Genomic DNA, 14,282 nt, shown 5'->3' with positions numbered 1-14,282 from the left:
ATTATTACATTTACTTTAAATATAAAATTACAACTTCGCAAGTGCTGGCCATCTAGCATATAATTTTGTTTTGGAAAGCATTTCTATTTAAGTCATTCATAAGCACATACCTGCTCTCTGTCTTACTTTGAGTTAAGCATGCATTCAGTACTGTTCTTGAAAAGGGTGGTTCTCTCTCTCAAGGCACAGTGATAACATACGCCATTCTGAAGCCTACCACTATACGAATGTGAGAGTAAAATGCTCTTGGTCATATTTCTGATTCATATGAAAGATATTCTTCATATTTTAAAATTCTTTCATCTTCAACATGTAGATGCCAAAGGAACCAAATGAAAAGTGTAACTTCCCTTTATTTTTGTCCTCACAGTTCTGTTGTAACAGTAAACCTGTTATGCAAATTATGCACTTTGGCCAAAGACCTCTGAGCCCTATACTTGTGTCAACGAGAAGTACAATTAGTTTCACTTCATCGATTTTCCTCCTAGGATTAAAAAAATGAGATGCTATATCTGTGAACTGAGGACCCTAAAATCTTTCTCCAGAAAATCCCAACATAGTCTATCAAGTTTTATAGTTGAAAGTCAGATGAATTGCATTACTGCACTGACACAGAGACAATGACTGAATTATACTTAACTAGAAATGTAATACAGAAATACAGGTAGTTCCTAGGAGAAAAAATGCAGAATTAAATAGAATTCAATTTCTAGAACAACGAAAAAGACAGTCTACAAAGCACCAAAATGCATGATGAAAGTCTAGACCAAAATTCAGATATGTTTTTTAAAAGATTTTTTTTTCTGAAGTAGTAAATCAATTTTTGAATAATTTAGCTGGATGAAGTTAACAACATGGCTGCAATAAAAAGCTGACACATCATTTACAATACAGTTATTTGGATTCAGTTGCCTAAGTGAGTGTTAGATGCTAAAATTAATTTATCCTGGTCCACAAAGATGTGGATCATTATAGATCTATCTATCATAGATTTGCCAGCTCTATGCCTGTGCCTCAGACACCCTAGTGCACCTAAAACTGCTTTCTCCATTCTGTACGCTTTTACATCCCTTCCAAAGATCTTGTGCAATAAGGAGGTAACACAAATACAGCATTCCTTCCTTTCATTTGTGAAATGACCTTACAGGTAATTGCCTATGGCATTGAAATGGGTGGCAGAGATAATTTCATGTGAATAAGCAACGCGTGAGCTTCCTTATTTCAAAGGGTACAGATAGGAAAGTGTAAGTCAGATGAAGGAGAAAAGTAGTAGAAATAAAGGAGACACAATGAAAGGGTTGCGGGAGTGTTGTAAGGGTGACTGCTGAGTAAGAAAGTAAAGCAGTATGCTACTATACATCACCGAGAAGATGGGTGGAAGTATTTCCATGACTATTCAAATCTATGACTATTTAAATATTAGTATCATTAGATGTTGTTTTTAGCAGCCAAAGCTGCTAAAGCAGACCTGAATTCCAAGAAACCTTTCATTTGTTCTGCTGAAACACCCAGCTGTCAGCCCAATTTGCACATTTAACATCAATTTCAATGAGTTACACATAAGAGAATTCAACCCACTGATGACAGAGCTGCAACTTACTTTACAAAGTTAATTGAACCTGCTTTTATGCTCTGTCTCATTGACCATCCACATTATTAATGCCTCAAGCCTAGGCTATGTCACAGCCTTGCTTGTAGCCTGAAATCCCCTTTAAGCCTATAGTCACACCTAACCCACATGAGGAAAGCTTCAGATCTGAGCTCTGTGCCACAAGGATAGAATGACTGTAACTTACTGGTGTGAGAGAAGTTGTGCAATGTCAGCCCTGCCATGAAGATTTTGAGAGATGTATGAAGTCTGTGCAGGCATATCTTAGCAACTATATGCAAGAATTGTTCAAGCTCAGGCTACTCTTTGAACTACATGAGTATCTATCCAACGACTCTCATACACCAAACTGGAAAAGCAGTGGGTGGCTAGCACGGACCAGGCATGCCATGCAAACACACTCTACATGACAGCTCTCATACAAAGCATCTACATTACTATAACTGAAATACAATTACACAGAGAGTAAAAAAATAGGATCTGAAAGTCAATTAGTATAGTTAGAAATACCACGGAAGACAGGGGTGAAAAACCCCCACCTATTAAATTTAATTAAAAAAAAAAAACCAAACAGACAAAACTAAACCCAGACTCCTGCCTGTTCTAGATAAAAAACCATTTCACCTTGGACCTGTTATAAAAGAAAGTGTTCTCACTGTACTTAGCTACCTCAAAATCTTTAACAAAAGAGATATCTCTTGCGAAGTTCATGTCACCTTAGAAATCTGAAATAGCTTCCAACTACAGCCCATTTTCTGCGAACCTTTGAATAAAGCCTTTAAACTTGAAGTTCTTACAGGCAACCAAATTCTGAATAGAATGGAAACAAATCTTTTGTTTACATTGCAAGGTGAAATGGTTTAAATGTTATCCAACCACCTTGATGAAAAGGACTTGACAGACGTTCAGTGCCTGATGAGATGAAAAATAGAGCTCTTTGGGCTAATTACACTTGGCCTCTTTTGCTAATCCATAGAATGGAGAAAAAACTCTCAACATGGATTAAGACTGTCAAACTAAGCAATGAAATTAGGAATATTTTTTTTCCCATGACTTGCAAAAATATAAGGAAAACATTGAAATGGAACACTGCCTTTCATACTGTAAATTAGAGGACAAGATAGAAAACTGAAGGCTAAAAAGTAAGAGATTATTGAAAAATGCGAAAACCTGAAGTAGTATGTCCTAACATTTTTCTTCCTATCTTTGGATTTTTGCATAATTAGACATTAGAAGGAAGTCTTTCATTTTTGCATAATTAAGTATAACTTGCATAAACAAGTATAAAAGGGGAATACAAATTACAAGGAATAAAGATGTAAACAATTCCTGGGGATTTATATGGTGGTATTTATCTTATTCATAACACTTAAAACGGTAGTTTCACTGTGTGTCAGATTTAAAGAATCATCTGTTTTAGTAAACTAGCACAAAAATTATTAGGTCCATATTCCATGAAAGAAGGATATGACAGAAAATGCGAGTACAAAAGCATTATAAATAAATACTTAGATCTTGTACAAGACTATTCTGCCTGTGCAAAAAGATGTATTACCATCTTTTGTTCTTGGTATATTAGTTGGAGTTTATTATTCACCGAGAAAATAATTTTCAGAAGGCTGCTACTTCTAGGAAAAAAAATGTTTGTTTGAGGTTTTCTTTATTTTTAGTTTTATTTCTATGAAAGCTGGTATTTTCCAAAAAGAAAAAAAAATCTGACTGGCATGAATTAGTATAGGCTATCAAATACATGCTCAAGTTTAAACTGTAATGTCTATTGAAAAATTTGTACATAACTGTAACTTCATTTTAATATACATTTATTTAAAAACATATACTCTCCAAAATTGAGTAGTTTTTTTAATAACATTTTAAATATATTTTCCTTACTATTTTAATTTCTTAAAACAAAACAAATTTCATTTTGAAAAATCAGAAATTAGTGAACATATGCTCAGGTTTACAATATATTGACAACTACATTAATGAGAAGAATATATACTCTAGAAGAAACTTACAGAAGATAATATCTAGATTTTAGCTTTTTGAGATGAAATGGCTTAATGCCAGTAGCTTTCCAGGTCATATATACATATCCTAAACAAAATTAACACAGGAAAAAAAACCCCAAACTTTTACTCTCTCCAAGTGACTAAACAAAGCTTTAAATTTCACTATTATAACAACACTATCAGACTCAAGTATTGTTAACAAAATGTTAGTCAAGGGTCTGCAAAACCAGTGAGTTTCAGTACTGTATAAAATAAAAGAAGCCAGTTTTTGAGTAATTGCCCCAAAGATCTTGACTTCTGCTGACTAACGCTCCAAATTTATCACAACATACTTGAGAAAATTCTGCAGCTTTTAGATATGTCTGCCTTAGTGGCTGTAGTGTTCGGTTTCTCTGGACATGGAAATCAAGGTATTTGTTATAAATATACTGGCAATACGAACCAGATCCCATATACAAACTATGTATACAAGGTAAGCATGATTAACATCTTAGGTCACACAGAAGCACCTGGTACTTTGCAGATAATAACAGTTAAAGCTGCTGGGAGCACGTTGGGAACTGAGGGTGTGCCCTTCCAGCTGGAAGGGCCTCCCAGGGCTACTAGTCTAGCTGCTGACAAATGTGAATTGTTAGGGGGTAAAAGGAATAGGAACAACAACTTTTAGCCTTTCTGCAACTTCTCCCTCAAAAATAATTAGTAAGTTCATGTATTCATAGAAATAATAACTTGTTAATGGCCAAACTCCCCTGTACTAAAGTTACTTTTACTGATGTTTCTGGAACAGAAGTACTGAAGCTTAGAGAACAAGAATCAATTTACTTCATTTTGTACACATAATAAGAATTATTTTCTATTCATAAATATTTAGTGGCTTTGGTGAGGAAAGACGTTCAGATTTACAGGGGTGATAATCAGGAAACAGTTTCTACTCACAAGATAGACATACATATATAGAATCACTGAAAAAGTTATAGAATCGAAACTCAGAATATCTTTTCCCATGAATTCAGACTTTTTTAGTACACACATTTTCCTGCTTAATTTTCCGACATACTCAAGAAAAATGACAGCAAACACGGTCATGTGTTAGCTAAACTATTCATCAGTTATACCCCTAATCTCTGTCGTTTTGAATTATCTAAGTAAAAAAATCATTATATAGTGGTAGCAAAGAAATGCTAAGTGATTGCTTAAGACAATTTCAGACTCCCTGTATCCAGAATACAGAAATGACCCATATGCCCCTTCATTGTAACAGCAAACCTTACGAGAAAAAAACATAGCACTTTTCCTTCTAACATGTCCAAAATGTAAATGAAAAAAAAATTTAGAAAATTACAAAGCATCTAAATCTTTATCACACATGACACTACAAGTGGCAGTATAAAGCGAATGTTGCTCAGATGAGGGACTGTGACTTATTTCTATTTCCTTCCTTAATCACTTTTTCTGGTAAAGCCTTTCGCTCAGCCTTTAAAATTCCTCATGTAAAACACATCCCACAGTTCTCAACATTTCACCTCTATTTTCTCCTATTTTTACCTCACAGATCCCCACAACAAAACACACCAGCCTGAAGAGATCTTTGAATATGATCTAGAAAATCATAAACACATGGAGCAATTGAGAAGTCACCATAATCTAAATGTAAGGGTAGTCATAATCTAAGCCCCAAGAAAAATTATTCTGACACAAACAAATAAGTCATTAAACCACTAGGTGCAGTATTTTAATGCTATGACTCATAAATAATATTCAATACTTATGGGTATTATTTAAATGTATTATTATAGATTTAATGTCACATCTAAGTCATGAAATAATATTCAGTAAATAAAATTATTTACTGATATGGGATACCACAAACACATAAATTGTGTCTTTATTCATTTTTAGTAAATTTATTTTAAAGTATATTTTTAGCCGGGAATATGCCTTTTTTTCCACTACTTTCACAAATTGGATTTGGTGCTATGTCAAAATACCAAAGAGTAGCTACTAGAGATTTTAAAAATTCCCATATATATTATTAAATCATACTTACAGAGGTAAATACTTTAATTTGATCTCACTTTATATATTATCCTGATCCATCAAGAAAAATGTCAGCTGAGCCATTTCTATTGACTTGTTTTAAATGGCCAACAGAATACATAGAGATTTACAAAACGACGACTTCCACAATATCTCAGTATTTTACTTCAAGAAATTCTTTTTATACTGATGAAAAAAGAAGTCCATTTCATTACAGTAAGTCTCTTAAACTGAGTGCACAAACTGTAAACCAGAGGGAATGTTTTGGCCTTTTCTCCCCCCCATGAAATTGTTAATCTATGACCAGCATAAAACATTATGCTGTCTCTGGTTTTCCATGCCAATTTAATTCACTTGGTTTCCCCTCACTGACTGCCTTTGACTGAAGAGTCACATGTTACAAAGAGAGAATAAAATATAACTGTTGCTTAAGTGTGTCATGCTGGGAAGTCATTCAACTAAAACAGGAGCTATTTGTTCCCAGCATCTACCAAGAGCGGTCTTCAGAGGGTCTTTTTAACTCAGAGACCGTGTCTTGAACTTCCAGTCCTGTCTACATTTGTTTCAAACTGCTATACATCTATAGCTTCAATGCAGCATTGCCCTGTTTTGTATACACTAGTACGAAAAGATTTGGGCTTCACTGGGATGAAGTATTAATGATCTTTTATCATTAACATGTGTCATAAGACTCAATAGAGAACACACGATGTCTTCAAAGACAATCATAATATACTGTATGATAAGGAACTGCACTGAATGTAACAGGAAAACAAAGATCCAGTAAACAGCTATGTAGTGACTGTAATTTTAGTTGGACATACTTATTAGCAAATATTATACATATTAGCAAACTTTGCAAGATTACATATCTAGAAAGGACACACAAACTTAACTGGAAAATTTTAGATACAGTCCGCAACTGTCTACAGAAGGAGCAACAGAAATCCTTACCAAAGAGGATATGTATCTTACATCTAGACCAAAGTGGCAGTCAGGATAGTGGTGTTACTCACTATGATTCAAAAAACCAGTATCTGGAAAGATCTTCAGAAATAATTACCTCCATTTTAGCCACACTGAGTCTTTAGGTAACACAATTCCCATGGAACCATCAAGGTTTTATATTGGGAAAAAAAAATAGAAGTTAATGGTATTTATAACACTGAGATGGTAAATTGAATTTTGCAGAGATGATAATCCACAGGAAAAAACACTAAGAGGAAATAGAACTTACGCCTGCTACCCCACAAGCGAGTATAGTACTGAATTATATTAGTTCTATTAAGATATTAACAGATTTAACATAAAATTTCATTAGTTTTTGATCCAGACTGTAATCTACAGAATCATTTCATAGTCAGAAAAGGAAGGCAATAACTTTAAATAATAAAAATAGATTGACAGGATTTATATGAATCAAGTTTGGATTAAAACTTTTGAACATCACTATGATAATTAATCTCATAAATTTTATGTGGTAATGAGCTCTTTGTTCAGAAAAACTGTGATAAGACTACTCAGGTTTGGAAAACCATGAAAAATTATCAATTAAATAACTGATGAATGGAGGAGGAGAACTGGTGACAAATGATACAGAGAAGATCAAAGTACTCAATGCCGCCTTCACCTCAGTCTTTACGAGTCCAACATGCCTTCAGTTATCCCATGCTCCTGACATCAGAGGGAAACTCTGGAGCGAGGAAAACTTACCCTTGATGGAGAAGGACTAGGTTAGGGGGCACTTAAACACCCCCCATGTATATAAATCCACAGAACCAAACAGGCTGCTCGCACAAATGCCATGGGAGCTGACCATTGTCATTATGAGGCCACTCTTTGAAAGGTCAGAGCAATTGGCAGAAGTTCTTGAAGACTGGAAGATCCCTCTTACCTTAAGAAGGAAACTCCAAGGAATTACAGGCCATGTAATGACAATGGAGAAAATACTCCTGGGAAACATTTTCAAACACATGAAGGCCAAGAAGGTGATCAGGAATAATCACCTTTACAAAGGGGAAATCATGCTTGATCAACCTCATTGCCTTCTACAATGAAGTGATTAGGTTGGTGGATGAGATACAAACAGTCTGTGTCAATTACCTTTACTTTATTAAACCCTTTGACACTGTCTTCCGTAACATCATCATGCTGACAAAGTATGGGTTAGACAAGTGGGCACTGAGATGAATTAAAAACTGGCTAAACAACCAGGCCTGGAAGGTTGTGATTGGTGGCTTTAATTGCTGTTGAAACTAGTGGTTCAACACCTTCACTACTGACCCATATAATTGGACAGAGTGAACCCTTCACAAATCTGCTGCTGAAACAAAACTGGGATGAGTGGCTGATACACCAGAGGGTTGTGCTACCATCCAGATGGACCTCTGGGGGGGGGCAGCAATGGGCTGACAGAAACCTAATGAAGTTCAACAAGGGGAAGTGCAAATTCTTGCACCTAGAGAGGAACAACCCCAGGCACTAGGACATGCTGGGGGGCCAATCAGCTGAAAATTACCTTTGTGGAAATGGACATTGGGGTCCTGGTGGCCAGCAATAAACCCTCACAGGAACAAAAAAAGGCTAACAGTGACATGGGCACAAATTAAAATTTACATAATTCCACCTTAATATAAGAAGACACTGTTTTAGTGTAAGAGTGACCAAGCACTAACACAGATTGTTCAGCCATTATTCTTGGAGAAATTAAAAAACTCTGTTGGACATGAGCCCAGGCAACCTGCTCTAGGTGACCCTAACTGAACAGAGGGTTAAACTAGATTATCTCAAGTGGTCCCTTTAAACCTAAATGAGTCTGAGATTCTATGATTAATTCTCTCTTCTTTTTTATTTTAATTCTTTTCTTAACTCCTTTACAGAATCTTCAAAGAACGTGCATTCTGAATAAGATGGTTTTTGTGAAGCAACACACTCATGTATATTACTTTCATGTGAATTACCTGTGAGAAACTATGCATCATGTCTCCATGTGATCCATATGCAAAATTACCTCATGAAGTGCATACTTGCTGTGGACAGAACGCTATAGTGCTTTTAAAATGCTAATTAGCAATTCTCTGAACCACTTCAGTTAGAGAATATATTTATAAACCTTTCCCTTCCTTATAAAAGGAACATCACAAACAACATAATATAATCTGTCTCCTGTTTGTTATAAGAGCCTTCAAACAGAGTTTTGCTTATATGAAACTTCATTTTCTAAAAGCATGGTTCAGGAACACATCATAAGGTCTTGTTATTGAATTTCTCTTAACTGACTGTGCCCCTTTTCAGCTGAAAGAGTTAGTTAAGTTAGGAAAACACAAAATAATATTCAAATAGTAACTTTATATTCATTATTTTTGCTACCTTCATTAAATATCTAGGATAAAACGTTGCCTGTATGCCATTTTTCAATTACAAGTCTTCTAGCACTGGCACTGCAATAAGTTCATTTTTTTGTAGTTAATCATAATACACCCAAACAAATTCAAAACTAAGGCTTCCCACATGGACACTTCAACCCTCTACTTTAACGCTGGAAATTTAGACAGACATGTAAGAGCTACTGTATAACTGCTATATTTGTAGAATCAGAGTATTCTTGTTCACATGGAAGAAAGCTATGTTTACACTGCAAACACAGATGAACCCAGGAAAACTGGGAGAACCCAGTTTTCGCAAGCAGTTAAAAGCTAAGGAGTAGGACAACTCTTAGAGCACAGATATGAAAACTATTTCTCAGCCACCAGCAAGTGAACTACCAAACTTCGTGCTTTTCACTCCCTTCAAAACCTCTGAGGACTAAAATACGATCATAGACCAATTTAAGAATAACACTTATTCAAGTATTTATCCACAGTCATTTATAGGTTGAAGTACTTTTATTATATTTTAAGACTGCAAAATTGATCTGCCAGAGACAGCCATTAGCAACTGGCATGTTTCCACATGACTGCATAATTTTTGACAAGCATACAAAATTACCAGAATGTATCTTTTCAATTCTTTCTAATGGAAAGTGAACTGCTGCCATAAAATTCTCATTGGCAGTAACAAGCAAACACAACATTCTCAATGTAGTGATCAGCAGGGATAAGGGTGCAGCTACAATTACATCCAGAGTTACAAAGAACTCTTGGGTACATATCTTACTAGTCAATTAAACAAAATTATTTGATAAATAACCTGAAAAACTGTATTCACCAACTTCTTCCAGCAGTTAAGATGCCTTCCCTATATGACAATAAGCATTATAACTTCAAAGACTTTAAAACTACAGCCCTTCTCCTCATCTCTCTCTTTCTTCCTCCCTTCTCTTCCCTGCATCTCCAAAATTCCATATGGTATTGCACACTGCCTTCATGGATCATCAGCAAGACTGTTAGGTTTACATCCATGATGTACATTCTAATGGTTAAAGATCCTTTAGTAGATTTTTCCACAAAAAAATTATCTCTAATCAGCCATGTTCCACTTGTTTTGTAAAACTCCATACATGTTCGCAAACCTAGCCAAGATAACACTCCCTACTCAGTCTTGGAGTTCCCCTTTCTCGATTGTCCACCCTCTCTTATTCTTCCTTTACCATTAAGAGCACCCACTCAAATATTACAGTCTCTCCGTATCTTCATCCAACTTTATTCACCTCATTTCCCACTCCTAACAACTTCTACTTTACCCAATATATTCTGGCTTCCAGTTTTGGGATACAACTGATGTTCTGGAGATCAAGTGATTCCCTACTGTGAGGGGTGGTCCTGCTCACTAGTCCCTTCTGTCTCCTGGTAGCACACTTGCATGTCCTCCCTCATCTTAGCTTTGGTTTTCTTCAGACCACTAGGGAACTGTTCAGCTCACTAAACCAGCAAAAGCTACTCACCCCTCTCCTTGCTGGCTGAGTTTTCAACTTGCTTAGTGATCTGACACAAATTACCAAAAAGCAAGAAAAACATCAAAGTTGTTCCAAAGAAAGGGAGGAATAGTGAAGAGAGGAGGCCTTTGCTAGAAGAAGGAAGAGTAAGAAGATAATGGGCCTGTCCTTTTCAGTCCCATGGGCTCAGCCATTTTTCCTGGCACGAGCCTTAATCATTCAGCTCTATTCCAAGTTAGTTTAAGTTTCTCTACAGTCCTACTAACTTTGGATTTCTGTGTTTTCAGGGTATAGTCTTCTTTCACAACTACTATATATCAAAAAAGGAGCATTCTTCATTGGCTGGGGGTAGGGTAACACCATTTTTCTCATTTGTTCTTGTTCTCACTTTCCCCATTCCCCCTTGTCAAATTTTTATTCTTTTTTCCACATTAGCACCAATATATACAAAAGAAAGTGTGGTAAATGACCCATTCCAGTCTCATTCGGACTCGAACCACGGTCATCAGTCACTGTCCTAGAACTGCCCTAAGTGATAGAGGCTATGTCATAACTAGAGATTTTTATTTTTAAGTTTCCTGCTCTGAATCAAATGCACTTCAGTAACTGCTAAAAATACCACTAATCTTCCTCCTCTTTCAGATAATACTTACTAAAAGACCATATTGGTGTCATTCTTTACTAATTTAACAATTCTGAAAATTTTCTCCCTATTTTTTTCTACCGCTGTGAACAACTTGAGAGAGAAGCATTGTCAGGAACTAAAAAGGTCTCAGAAAAATCTTTCCCCGAGGCAGATATTCAGGTATATTGAAGATCATTTCAAAAGCAAGCTTGGCTTCTCCAGGGCTACAAAAGTATAATGTATTTTATGTTAGAGTTGGAAGAACTTCATACACAAATGCAGAAAGTATGCTTCTGACGATTTAATAAATGTCTTTTTTATGAGAAATTTTAGTGTTTGTACTTTTGGTTTTGCAGAGCAGTTTATTTCTTGAAAGCCTCAAGTTATTCTAAAGCTTTTACTTAGAATTTTGATAATTCAAATGAAACTATTACATGCAAATATAGGAATGTTAATTCCCAGTCCTGCCTACAGAGAAAATTGCTAAATAATTATTGTTGAACTATAAATTATTCTCAGTTAACTATTAACTCGTTAAGATGAAAGCTGTGGTCTCTTCCCATGGCCGACAGTTGCACTTCAACAGGAAGATCCCAAAACCTGTACTTTCAAATGAATTCCTGATAGAACTTTGTGCAATGAAACTACAAGATATGTGCCATAAATATGTATCTATATATCTATAAAGAAACTGAACTTCAAAAAAATTGAAAGTACAGAAGTAAGGGTACTCTGCCTTGGCTAAATATTTCAGTTTTGACTGCAGGAATATTCTCCAATTATCAAGAAAAAGTGTGAAGAATTATGATTTTAAAACAATCAGAAAAGAGAATTAAAACTATGTGTAGAGCTGTATTGACTAAATTTGGAGATACATCATTTGTCTCACTGAACTATAGTTTGTTAGTTATTACTCAAGTCAGTTTACAGAAGAGAAGTACTCCAAATGCTCTGTCAATATGAATGATTCCACCCCTGGTTCAGAACAAAATGGAAAGTCATCCCAGATCCAGAGACATACCTACAGTGTTATATATGCCAGCAAAGTAAGAAATTTTTCCTTAAAGTCACAGATTTTCTGACACACCAGCAATAATGCTGGCATACAATCATACTTGAAAATGAAAAAAAACCCAATCAAAAACCCCAACAAAATAGTATTACATCTTTCAGAAAGTTGCTGTGATATTTTTTATCTATATTAATGTTGTAAGGTAACTGTAAACAAGAACTAAGATCTGGTTTGTCTGCTTTTCTACTCTCCACAAAGATGTTTCTGTTTAATAGCCAGGATTTTCAGCCAACAGATGCCATTTGAATGTATGTGTCTTGTTTTGTTTCTTGTAAAGCTATTGTGGGTTAACCCCAGAGAGCACATAAGCACCACACAATGGCTCACCCACTCACTCCCATTCTAGGTGGGACAAGGGAAAGAGGCATGGAAAAAAACCCAACAACTTAGGGGTCAAGCTAAAACAAACAAACAAAACTGTTTAATAAATGAAGGATAAGTGGAAAAAGAGGAAAGAAAATAAATGAAACAAGTGATACTAAAGCAATCACTCACCGCCTCCCATAGGTAGACTGATGCCCTGCCAAATCCCAAGCAAAAGATGACTAACCCCTCCAAAGCCCCCTCTTTCCGCTTTTTTCCTGAGCATGACATTATATGGCAGGGAATTTCTCTTTAGTTATTCTGGGTCATCTGTCTGGTTGTATTCCCTCCCAGCCTATTGTGAAGCCCCTAGTCTATTCACTGGGGGGATGCAGACCGAGAAACAGAGATTGATGCTGTGCAAACACTGCTCAGCACAAGCTAGAACATCCCTGTGTTTTCATCACAAATCCAAAAAGAGCACCATACAAGCTACTATAAAGAAAATTAACGCTGTCCCAGGCAAACACAGTACTAGAGTACAGCACAACAGGTACAGTTCCACATCTAACAATTCTAAATAATACTCTAATTTAAAAAATACTAACATAAAACAGGGAGAAAAAGATTGGCTGTGCTACTTGAGTCTTATAGAGGCGTGAAATTGCTAGTCTTGTCAACTAAACCAGCTCACCAAAAGGTATGATGAGTACAAGCAGCAATGAGAGGTCTAGGACAGCAGAGCACAACAAGAACCAAGAAAGTAATGGAAGAATGAGAGCATAGCACTCATCTTTTCTGCTGTCAATGAGTGTTTGCATCAGCTTTGTCGATTCATCAAACAACACTCTAAATTTGATTTAGTCTTGAATGGGACTAAAGCTACTTCTAGAAGTACCAGTCATAAATGCAAGCCTTATAGGTAGTATTCAACATCCTCTGGCTAGGGTATTGGTTTCATATCCCTACACACCTCCCCTTTTGGAATCCCCCTTTCATGTCACTTTGCACTGTCAGCCCTCCCTATAACACACAGGGACCAATCTGAACCACACCTACACCACTGTAGAATTAGGTCATCCAGCTCTTTTCTTGAGGATGAAATAAAGGATATAGATGTTGATGTTCTAGCTAACAAAGTATTCAGTATGTCATATATTTATGCATTTTCATATTCACAGGATATATTTATAAATAAACCCATGCACTGCACTCAAATACATTGTAACATGATTCCTGCATGTAATCATTTTTAAATCAAGCCTTTTGTTACAGAATTTGCATCAACCTCTTGTATTTAAATGGTCAAAGTACGAGTCCTATACTCAAGGCAATGTAAATTAGTTAAATATTAGAATATTGTTCAAACAACATTCTATCAGTTAAGCTAAACAAGCTAAAAAGAACATTTTGGATAATCAATGTTACCATAACATTTTGACAGACTAGAGCACAGCACAGGAAAATCAGATAAATAAACATGTAAACTTTTTCCATTTTATATAGAAAAATCTTTCATTAACTTTGGTTAAGAGGTCATTCAGTAACAACAGGACTGAAATATAAGCTGACATAAAAATGCATCTCCAAGGAACTCTTATATAGCTGTAACATTTGTTTAAAAATTTCAACAATTTTCACTCCTTAAGTAGTGAAAAATACTTTCATTGCAAACATATTTATTATTAAAGGCTAGTATTATAAAAAAACCAAAACCAAACACTATAACACTTTCATGGTTGGTTGATTCT

General features: G+C 35.6%; 1 protein-coding gene across 1 annotated transcript in view; it reads right to left on the bottom strand.

Annotated features, from left to right (window-relative positions):
• Positions 1 to 14,282, bottom strand: part of LOC113981501 (formin-1-like) — a 51,395-nt gene that overhangs the window by 17,244 nt on the left and 19,869 nt on the right. The window lies entirely within an intron of this gene.

This window comes from Neopelma chrysocephalum, unplaced genomic scaffold (assembly GCF_003984885.1).
Source record: "Neopelma chrysocephalum unplaced genomic scaffold, ASM398488v2 Primary Assembly neopelma1_24, whole genome shotgun sequence".
NCBI classification, from domain to species: domain Eukaryota; kingdom Metazoa; phylum Chordata; class Aves; order Passeriformes; family Pipridae; genus Neopelma; species Neopelma chrysocephalum.
Note: the sequence above shows the minus strand (reverse complement) of the source record. Positions and strands in the feature narration are given on the sequence as shown.